Genomic DNA, 11,073 nt, shown 5'->3' with positions numbered 1-11,073 from the left:
TATATATAGAGAAAGAGAGAGAGAGAGAAAAAGAAGAGTCGTGGCATTCCGACACACCTACGAGCCTGAATTATTTATATGCGTACGCGTATGCGTGCGAGCAATAAGCAATAATCGTGTGTCTCTTGGGCGAGATATTTATTATTGCCGGAGGTAGTACGAAAGCAGCGGAGGATGAGTTTGAGTTAATACGTCCAAGAAGTAACAAAAACGATGATTCCGCGTAATCGAAAAATTGTACACGAATAGAAAAGATTTATTTACATTCAGATTAAATCATAGATGATGGATAAAATTAACATAAAGGCTTAGAAAGAGATAATAAAAAACTCATTTACACGTTTAGACATATATTATGAAAGGTAATATAATTCATATAAAATTCCCGCGCCAAAAATTATTTTTATTTTAATTAAAATAATGCGTTTAGTACAGCGAGTTAATTGTGTATCCTTGATTAAACTTCATAATTTTAAAGATTTATTGACAATTAAAATATCTCTCATTTCTTTATTAAAGCTTTAAATATATGTTTATTATCAGAGATGCATTATTCGCTATAAACGAACAATGCGTGTAGATTCACACGTGATTCAAAGCCGCAAAGCTCCGTAAAATACGAGTGTGTGTGTCTGTCGATATGTGTGATATATGTAATTATATTATAGATAATATTGACGCGCGCGGTGGTTAAGAGATTTATCGCGCATTGTGCGCGCGCTGCGAGTGTGCAATTCGATAAAAAGCTTTTTGGAGCACAGGCCGCGTAATTGTAGCTTATAAGAGCGACTATTTACGTGCATGCGAGCGCATGCAATAAGCAATGATCGCGAGTGCACGTCGACCGAGATATTTATTGTTGCCCGAGGGAACGAGCGCGCGAAAGATGCGTGCGGAATAATATCCCCAGAAATTAAATACAGATTAAGAGCAATAAAGCGGAAATCTCGGGGCATGTTTTATAAATCGTCGGTTCTCATTCGTTTTTATTTCACCCGGAAGAAAATTATTTATTGCAATGAAAATAAAATATGCATACATGTATTTGAGAGAAAGATAGGAATAAATGCGTGAAAATAAATCTTAACTACGGAGTAGCCGTTTACACTTATAGTATTCGTGATCTCGCAATTATTTTAACGTCACGCGGATCGATCTTGTCAATCGAATATTATTTCATGACGAAAGTGTTGTGCGTTTGTCGCCTTTTTCGCGGTCTCGGCAAGGAAATCAGGACACAGAGAAACTGAAAGGCGTGCGACGATCGAGTTGTCAGTTGAAGGAGCAATCGATTAGAGTTACGAGCTCTTAACGAGCATCTGACCACGCACTACGACAAGAGAGAAGTCCACGAGAAGTATATCTCGTAATAAATCGTTGAGACAGCATAATTACGATACTCTTTCCGCGGATGTATGCCGCGATCAATGTTCGGATGCTGACGATTAACCTTGAACTGTAACTTTCCTCATGATCCCCATTTACCGGATTGTCCCTAATCGCTACTAAATATCGACTCACTCGCTTTAGCGTGTTGCGTGACGTTTTTATAGCTAAGTGCGTCCTTACGTGACTGATCGAATGTTGTTAATCGTGAGACGCGCGTTATCCGAAGTGGCAAAGCTGCATTCTCCCCCCTCGATGTAATTTTGCGCAATGATCGTATCTGCCTAATGATGTACATATGATCGTCAGATGATCGTTACATCTTCCGCAGTGCTGAAATTATTTATCGTTGGAAAATGCGCTCGTATGTGCTTAATTCTGCATATTATCTATTGCTAAGGAAGATGATTATTTGATTATATACATACAAGTTTTACTATGTAACAGTAAAACAAATATCAAAAGATAATATCAAGTAATTCCTGATATCAGATATTGAGTATAATATATTATTCTTACAATTAGCGGGATTAAATCGATCGATTACTGAGAATATCATTTACTACGATATTTAACAGAAAATCGTGTGCGCAGAATCCTTCCCCTTTCCGGGCTCGCGTCGAAAAATTCTTGCCTCCGCGTGGCAACGATCGCTCACGCACACGCCTACGCACGCACGTGCTTCGACGCGCAAGGGGATGGTAAGAACAACACCACACGATCATCCGCCCCCACGTCCGCAAGGACAGCGATCGAGTCTCGCCGCACGTAGTATATTACGTATTGTGTGCTTACAGTTTATAGAGGATGATGCGCGGCTGCAACGATCTCATTCGCGTCTCTCCCTTTCCCCCCCGCAGTTAACTCAAATTGCATTATGGCAGGGCTGGTTGCGTTCTGGATGCCGATTGGGGTGGGTCCGCATCTCCCTCGTATGGAGGGTTACAGGAGAATAGATATGTACATATATATACACGCACTCTGTATATATGTGTATGCTACGCAAACACGAGGTACGTTCCATCTTACGTGCGTATGCGTGTATCCGTTGTACGTGTATACCGCGTCACGCACGCTGACCCCGCGGCAGATCAGGACTATTTGTTTAATAGGGATTATTGTGTCGGTCGGCGGGGATGATCGAGCTGCGAATTGAAATCAAATGACACGTGACGCCCCTCGCCAATGACGGCCTCTTTGTGCCATGATGCACGGCGACGGCCCGTATACATATATACACATACGTATTGACCTTGTTACCGTTGCTCAGGGTGCGTCCCGAGATAAGTGCACCGCGTAATTCGATAGCCGCTACGTGCAGTTAAACCCGTCGATCACGCTCGCAAATCTAACAGAAACGCCGCTTAATTAATTATAAATGCGCGTAAAGATTGATCACGAAATATGCCTAATATGATTATAAAATAAGTATCGTATAATATTATACATAAAAAAGTATTATGCACATATTATGCATATTAAATTACATAAATCCCCAAAAAATTTATAAAGAAAATTCATAACTTCAGCCTCGATATTTCCATACCGTTCTCGCGACGGAATTAAATTACGCTGAAATTTAATATCCAGAGATCATGGAGAGTTAGTCTTACAAATTACACGAGACAACGTGCTCATCAGGCGCGGCCGATTTTTTATGATTATTTCGAATTGACTGCTTCTCTCTCTCTCTTTCTCTTTCTCTTTCTCTCTCCGCCTCTCTGCGTGCACGATGGAGAAAATGATTGCGTTTTACCCAAACTGGATTTACAGCGGGTTCCGTATTCGCGGTCCCGAGGATCCGTTATGTTGTAATTGGCCGGTCGTACAATTACCGGAGCGGCCGCGATTACTTCGCTCCTTCGGTTTAGTGACGTTAAATACAGGTAAGGGGTGTTGTAACGTTACGGAATTGCCGCGTTGTTACAAGCTCGCAATTATCTATCGGTGTCGTTCGGCAGCGATGCCGCGTCCGTCGTCAGTGTGATCGGCCGTGGATTTTTTTTCGCGCATTAAATTGCTTCATTATGTAATAGAAAAGGTCGTGCGAAATGCCGATCGCGCATATTAAAATACGCGAGGAACTATAATATCAATTATAGCGACAAACGAAAAGAACGAGGCGCTGTTCTTGCTTATTGCGACATTGTTCTCTTAAATTAACCCGTGTACCTACCGTGGCGCGAATAATGATATTGCTTTATTAGCCCATCTTATTGTTGTATCATATAGGTACATCCTCTCAGATGCGTCATTATTAGCGTTATTCAACTTTGATATGCAGACGATATGTGACGTAGCTATTTTAACATCATAACACGATTGACGCAATTTCCTATAAATACTTGCGCGATATCGAAACTTCCACGATTGCTTGTATTTTTAGCAACGAAATTGCGAAACAAAGAGAAAAAATAAAAAATGCGTATATATCTCCATAGAGATGAGCAAGGGGAGCAATCAGCTGATGCAAAATTCTCTTTGCATCATTATAATAATGTTATATGTTATTGTAATTAAATAATTTAAACAAAAATCGTTTAATAAATTAATTAAGAAGAGACCTCAGTGGCGCGTGCGCCATGAACCGAAACGAGTGATAAGCCAATAAATCATTCCGCAACATTTCGTCATAATTACATCAGCTTACTCTAAACGAGCGATAAGGACATTGATCTCTTTTTTTTTCTCCCATCCGTTACTAAATGACTTGTTGTTTTCATCCTGTTATTTATCGCAATGGGGCTTAATACGTTGCGATTTATCTAATTAGCGGCACTGAAAGCAGTATAGGCTCGAAAAAAGGTCAGATGATAAACAAAACGGCTTTCTTGTAACATAAATTAATGAACGTCGCTCTCTCTAATGAGGAGATTAATAAATTATTCGATTTAAAAGAAGATATATATACATACATTGGCAAATAATACTTCGCTCATATGCGACTTATACTTGAAAATAAAGTTATGCTATATGATTTCAGAGAAACGAGCGATAAACTCTTAACAGTTATAACAGTTATAACGTAAAAAAAAAAAAATTGTCAGAAGTTCAATAAGGTAGAAATGTGCATCTTTTATCGTCGCTCGTAAGGACGTCAGATCGAATGAAATGAATCCGAAGTAACAAGGCATTTTCTTTTTCTGGCGAAACGAACGGCGGCAAAGTGTAGATATTTCCTAAAGCGCGATCGCGATGCAGCATTCGCCGTTCAACAGCACGGAGGCGAAAATCCATCTTTCGAGAGGCGAGTAGCTATTGCTACTTCTCCCCTAGGAGACTAGAAGCCAAAGAGAAAGAATAGTAATACGAAACGAAGAAAGAGGTAGAGAAAAAGAGAGAGGAAGGGAAGGAGAGAAAGATGGAAGAGAAAGAGGAGGCTAGGTGGCGAGCAAATGGAAGTCGGTGAATCACGAAACAAGCGGTATGTAAATCCGCGTAACGGGGCCGTTTATTCGTCTCATAAAAAGGCCAATAAAACCTTCTTTCGCAGTGGAAGATATACTCCCGGGCCCTCGTCTACCCACCCCGCGCTTCCGTTCGCCACCCCACGGCTCCCCTTCTTACCCCCGGAAAAATGACAGAAAATAAATCGCCGTTGGGATAAAGAATGCGAGACCTGGCTAGGAGGATAGAAGGGGAGGATTGCCGTTCGTTCGCTCTCCGTCTTCTAGTTATTCGCCCTCCACAGACGACGGATTTTCTCCAGAAGCCGAGAGAAATCGTTCTACATATTGTCTGGAATTGATCTCGCGTGTCCCGCTTCGCCCCCGCACGAGGAACCGGTTCCTCTTTTCTTTTTTTCTTTTTTTATCTGAATAGCGAAGCTGCGCGATACTCATTCTCGCCGTGATCTCCATGTCGGTGAAAGAGGGTGACGAATGAGGCGAATAATTATAGAAATTTCTGTGAAACGAGGGAAAATGTAGACAGTGTTTCTTCAATTAAGCAGTCTCTTGCACATCGCGACTCAACGGGAGATTTATCGCAACTAACGATAGAGATTTATGTACAGAGATATATTTAGAGACGACCGCAGCTCGAATTAGCCTTCAGTTCTTATTTTAATCGCGATTGTGAATTATTATCAGAAGCGATAAAAATGCTACAACGATCGTTTTTTATACTATATAAAAAAAGGAATGTGGAAAATTATTCCATAAAAGAATTGTGGTATTTATTTTTAGAATTATATATCAATTAAATTATATAGTAAACTATTATATATATAAAAATTTAAAAATTTTATTTTTGTGAGGTTTTTATAACTAATTATTTAAAAATTTTTCGTGGATTGTCTTGCTGTATATAATAATTTGCAGCAATTCTTGGGAATACGGTGGCGATTTTCCCGCGGTAAATGGACATGAAAGACGGTAAGGGACGAGTGGATAATCCGACGGGTACCGCGTTTACACTGTAAACAACGTCTTGGTGTTGAGAAAATATTATTGTAACGGGGGTTGGCAGCTCTGTCTGAATCCTCGTGAAAGCGATACAGCAGTTTATATCGGAGCCAGGTGCCAACTTTCCGAGATAATGCTTAAGGCAGTGAAGAAAGAAAATATAACGGGTGGCAGGCAGAGTAGCGCGGCTGCCAACTGTACAACTGACATCGTAATTACTATAAATTGCTACATCATCGTATTTGTATTACGATAAAACAGTTCCGTTGTTACATGATACATTTGCTGATATTAAGTCAATGTGATTAATACGCGTAGTAATTTATAAGCCAGATAAAACGAGTAATTAACTATATTTTTATTATCTTTTGTTAAAAGGCATATCTGTACAAAGTAAAATCCGCGCGAGAAGCTTCATCCTTCGAGAAGCGAAAATACAGTTAGTGTGTTCCTATTTTGTCTTTATTTACTCCGAACGAGGGAAAATCGATTTTGACGGCAGCACGTGCCGTCCGTTAATTCGAAGCAGACTCTCGACAGAGTTTTCCGAAACATAAATCTCGTTTGCGATATGTATCCCGGTGTTTTTCCCTTTATTCTCTCCGATTTTTACAATATTTTTTACGTATTTCGCTTTCACGAGAATTTACAGTTGCAATAGACTTTTTTGATTATTACGTTCGAACTCATTGTGATTCGAACCAACTCATAATATTTTAATCAGCCATATTAGTGGTCCTCTAAATATGTACATACGATATCATTTAATAAAATGATATGGCATATAGGAAGAAAATCATTTCGACAAAAATTTATTAAACAGAAACATCTGTGTTTATGAGAAAAACTGTTGTGATTAAAAATGCAATTAAAAAAATATAACGTTTATATTTTTTAGCATGTATCATTGTCAACTATTGATCTAGATTGCCATCGGATCTAGATCAGGATGCATCTTAATAACGCGCATAAAAAGCGAACGCGGTATACGTTGAACGCGCTCGGCGCAATTAATATAAATCTCACGGTCGTCGGAGACGCGCGGCAAATCCCTGCCGTCAATTTCTTGCGCGTATTACCCGCCAGATAATATTGCGAGCTCAGAACGGGATATGAAAGCCATTCCTCGTCCGGGTATTCGAGCGGAGGATGCTGGATGAGCGGAGAGGAGTTGGAAGTTGCCCCGTTCTCTCTCGCTCGTCCTCTCGCCTCTTTCCGTCCTTCGTCAGTAAACCGCTTGGGGCGTGCTAACGAAACCATCATAAGCAAGCACTCTTCGACAAATTCATAAAGTACAGTTCATAAAACGTGTACTTAAGGCGCGGCGGGGTGCAGACGAAGGACAGAGCGGAGCTCGTAACTCCGGCGTAACCGACCGGCGTGTTAAGTTGAGCGGATAAAACGATGGCGCGTGCAGCGTGAATTTTCTCAACACCAAATTCAAATATTCTCGAATATCGAGACACTTGGGGCGTGGTCGAAGAAAAGGAGAAATACCGGCTCCGAAATCGTTCGTTATTAAAATTAAACGGGCTTTAAAAATTTGTCGTAAAATATTAGCACCGAGGCCGCTATGATAAATTTTTCAAGTTTTCTCATAAACAGATTAAAGATTAACCTCGAGGTTTATCTATCACCCTCTAGATAAAATCACGATAAAATATTAAAGTGTGATAACTTCTCTCCATGTACAAGCATCGCGCACAAAAGTGAATAATATTACCGCAAGCAAGATCGCTCTCGTACGACTTCCTGCTTTAATAATAATCGCAATAATTTCTACCTTTAACCGCAGCCTCCTCCTCCTCCTCTTCCTTGGATGCTTTACGTTGTAGACGTCCAGAAGATCTCTGAAACAACAGATACGTTCATTGTTAGACAACAAAGGCGTGATCTATTAATCGCGCGTATAGTAAGCGGCACGCGAACATAATGACGGACAATGGTGCGTATATGAAACTTGCATGCACGCCTCGTCGGAGGATTCGATCGCGCGCTATAAATTCCAGCGGATGCATCTCTGCGCGTAACAGGATACAACGCATGCACGAGATGCGTGAGTGCGGCGTTTTGTTTCTGAGAACTTCGACAAAGTAACAATCGTCTGTAGGAAATGATGCTTCTCTGTCCCTCTCTCTTTTTCCTTCTGTGTTATAAAGAAACGATATTAATTACCGTTCGTCTCTCTCGCAGTCGGAAGAGGCCCGGATAATATTCGTCACTGGCGCGCACGGGGCCCCGGGGGCCCAAAAAACATTTATACGGCACTCTCGCCACCAGGGCATAAGCGAGAGAGATCGAGAGTGTGTTAAAACGCATTCTAATGCGTGAATGCATGCGTGCTGGTCCGCGTGAGCGTGTGCACGATGCTTTAACAAGGGTCTGACAGGCTCGTTGCCGTTGTTATTTATCGGTTATGTCGGCGCATCTCCCATCTCGACGAGAAAAGCCCCCGCTATCCTCTCCTCCTGCCTCCCTCCCTCCCTGCCCACTCCGTCTCTCTCCCTGCGCTCCTGCACCCCGATTCACCCTCTTTCTCTCCCTCTACTTCTCTCTCTCTCTCTCTCTCTTTCCACCGCACTCATCCCTCGTCGACTCGCGCGTGTAAAAGTCGCGTATACGCTCGTGCGTGCATACCAACAGCGTAACCGAGCGAGCTCTACGCGAGGATCGTACCCTGTCGATGATGATTAACATGAGATGAGCAATGAGAACATAATTGGTCCTACCGTAAAGATTTAGCTCCGCGAATATCTGCATTTACATACGGGCAAATTAAAGTTATAAATTGTTCTGTGACGAGTGATTTCGTCGAATGTTTTAATAAAAATCTCTTCTCATGAGAAAAAGATTGGTTATCCGAACTGTGTTTTAATGAATATTGCTTTATACGTATATTTACATAGCGCGAGTGTAACTTTATCTTTGCCGAAACTTTTTCTTAAAGGAAGATGAATTTTTGATATTTTTTTCAAAGAACCTCCAATTATAACTTTGTAAAGTTTCTATGAGATGTTTACTAAAAATAAAGAAATAATAAAAAACATTTAAAAAACGTTCGTAATAATTATGTAATCAACTAAAAAAAAAAAAAAGAAATTTTTTTAAGTTTCAAGTAAAATAGATTTACGTTATCCCCACGCTGTTACGCCATTGGTGAGCATAACATGGCTTATGGACATGGAAGATGGCTATGGTGGACGAGTGCATTTCTCTACGGCCGATCGTAGAGCACGACGTTAGAGCGCGGAAAGAATAGTAGGGTGGTTGTGGAGAGGAGGGAGGCAAACTGTTAGCCGCCAACACGTGTTAAAAACATAACCACTTACTTGAATGGGGTTAACGTTTATTTATCGCGTGCTCTCACTCCCTCTCCTCCCCTGCCCTCTCCACGCGTCCCCGGAGATAATTCGCCCGGCGTACAGCTATAGATCCGTAGCGGCTGAGATTATCATGGAAAAACCGCCGTGACGATCGTCGAAACGTTTTCTCCCGCCCACTGAGTGATTTCGGCACTTAGCGATGGCAACGATATTGAAGAATGACGGAATTACGACTTCCAGTCGGTCCCTGGGACGGCATCACGCTAATTTTAAGAGTGCTCGATCGTAAGACGCTTGCTTTATTTTGGGAAATTATCTCAGAGCGCTTATATATGGAATATACAATCCGGATATTATATAAAAAAAAAAATTAATACAGTTGCCGCGCCCATCTCTTTCAATTTTAAAGTAATTTTAAAATTCAGAGTACGATTAAATTAAATTCATTATCTGTGAGAGATCGATTTTATTTTAAACACAAAATCACACACGTTCGTAATTCCTATTTATTTAAAACTAATCTTACAAATTAATGTTTTAATCTATTTTTTTCAAATCTTCAAAATACCGTAATAATAAACTGATGTTGAATAATTTTATATACAATATAATATCTTTTGAAATCTCGATGAGAAATGGTAAAGTTTAGATTTTCTAGACAATTCGCAGCAACGATCGCCGAATCACTGCCACGTAAAAGGACGAGAAAACACCAGGTTAATACCAGCTGGACGGATTTATCAGGGGCGTATCCCGTGGGAGACGTCCCGACAGCACGTTGACCGACAGCTCCCGCGGGAACGCGGCGGATTATAACAACAGCAATCACCGACCGTGGACTGCGGTAGGAGGAGGCTCGTTACGGTTTTAATCGTTTCATCAACTTGTTGTTATCGCGTTGAATGGCCGACCATTTTATAGACGATCGGCCGGCGATGGAGAGCGACTTGTTTTGTCCCTCGTGCGTTTTCAGGTCGATTTGCGTGGAATACGAGACCAGCGATGCGCGAAAGTTAAACGGAACAGCGGGGAAGGCGAGAAAAGAGGCATGTAATCGCAATATACGAATTATAGTAAAAAAAAATTAGGTATTTCTAGAAGCTAAAATTAAATTATTAACCATTTTTCTGGAAAGATTCACGATAAAAGTGTTTCCGGACATAATTAATGCAAATTAACATAGTTGAATGGCACAATGTTGATCTGTAATTACATATTAGGTGTCTCAAAATTCATAGGAAAGAAGAGAAATTTAGAAAAATATGTCAGCTGCAGGAAACGGATCTGAGATGAAACCTCCGTTGTGTTCGGTCCCGTATGCATAGATCGCTTAACAATCATGGTTAATACATCTGCGACGCATCGTTAATACGAGTCTGCATAGTTTCTCGGGACTTAACGAGGCCGTAAATCGCGTGGGATGTCCTTTCTTTCCGGGAAAGATCGTGAATCTGCGCGCGCGGAGCGCTGGTCAACCGAGAGGCCGACATTCGATCTGTTTTCGAATTAGACGGAGAGGTAGTCACTCGTAAAGATAGTGGTACGCGCACGAACACGACCGAAGTAGATCCTATCTCGTAGAATTATGTCTTTATTAGGCGGAATCTCTGTCCGATGACCATAACGGTTTCCCGAGTTGCGGAGAACCGCAGGTGTGCGCCTGTGTCTCTGCAGGACGAAAGCAAGAGGAATATGTCAGGATCCATAGAAAATGACGCAATACGGGTGGAAAAATAAACCGAGAATCTTCTCGGCAATCGAGAATTTATCTTTCAGCTGAATCTTCTTTATTTATTGCTAGATTTGTTGCTCTATAATACCGTTATCAGTCAAAAGCAGAAGATGCAGCACATTTAACTATTTTTTTGGTATTTACAATACTATTAAAAAACTTTGCAAGAACTCAAGAGAAAAAAAGAGAGTTAATAAAATAAAATATTTATATATTCTAAATAATA

General features: G+C 40.9%; 1 long non-coding RNA gene across 1 annotated transcript in view; it reads right to left on the bottom strand.

The window, feature by feature from the left end:
• LOC115240440 overlaps nt 1–11,073 on the bottom strand; it is a 222,757-nt gene that overhangs the window by 191,306 nt on the left and 20,378 nt on the right. The window contains exon 2 of the long non-coding RNA XR_003884780.1: nt 7,576–7,642. This is a non-coding gene — a long non-coding RNA (uncharacterized LOC115240440). The remainder of the gene's footprint in view (nt 1–7,575; nt 7,643–11,073) is intronic.

This window comes from Formica exsecta, unplaced genomic scaffold, assembly GCF_003651465.1.
Source record: "Formica exsecta isolate Colony F162 unplaced genomic scaffold, ASM365146v1 scaffold43, whole genome shotgun sequence".
NCBI lineage: Eukaryota > Metazoa > Arthropoda > Insecta > Hymenoptera > Formicidae > Formica > Formica exsecta.
Note: the sequence above shows the minus strand (reverse complement) of the source record. Positions and strands in the feature narration are given on the sequence as shown.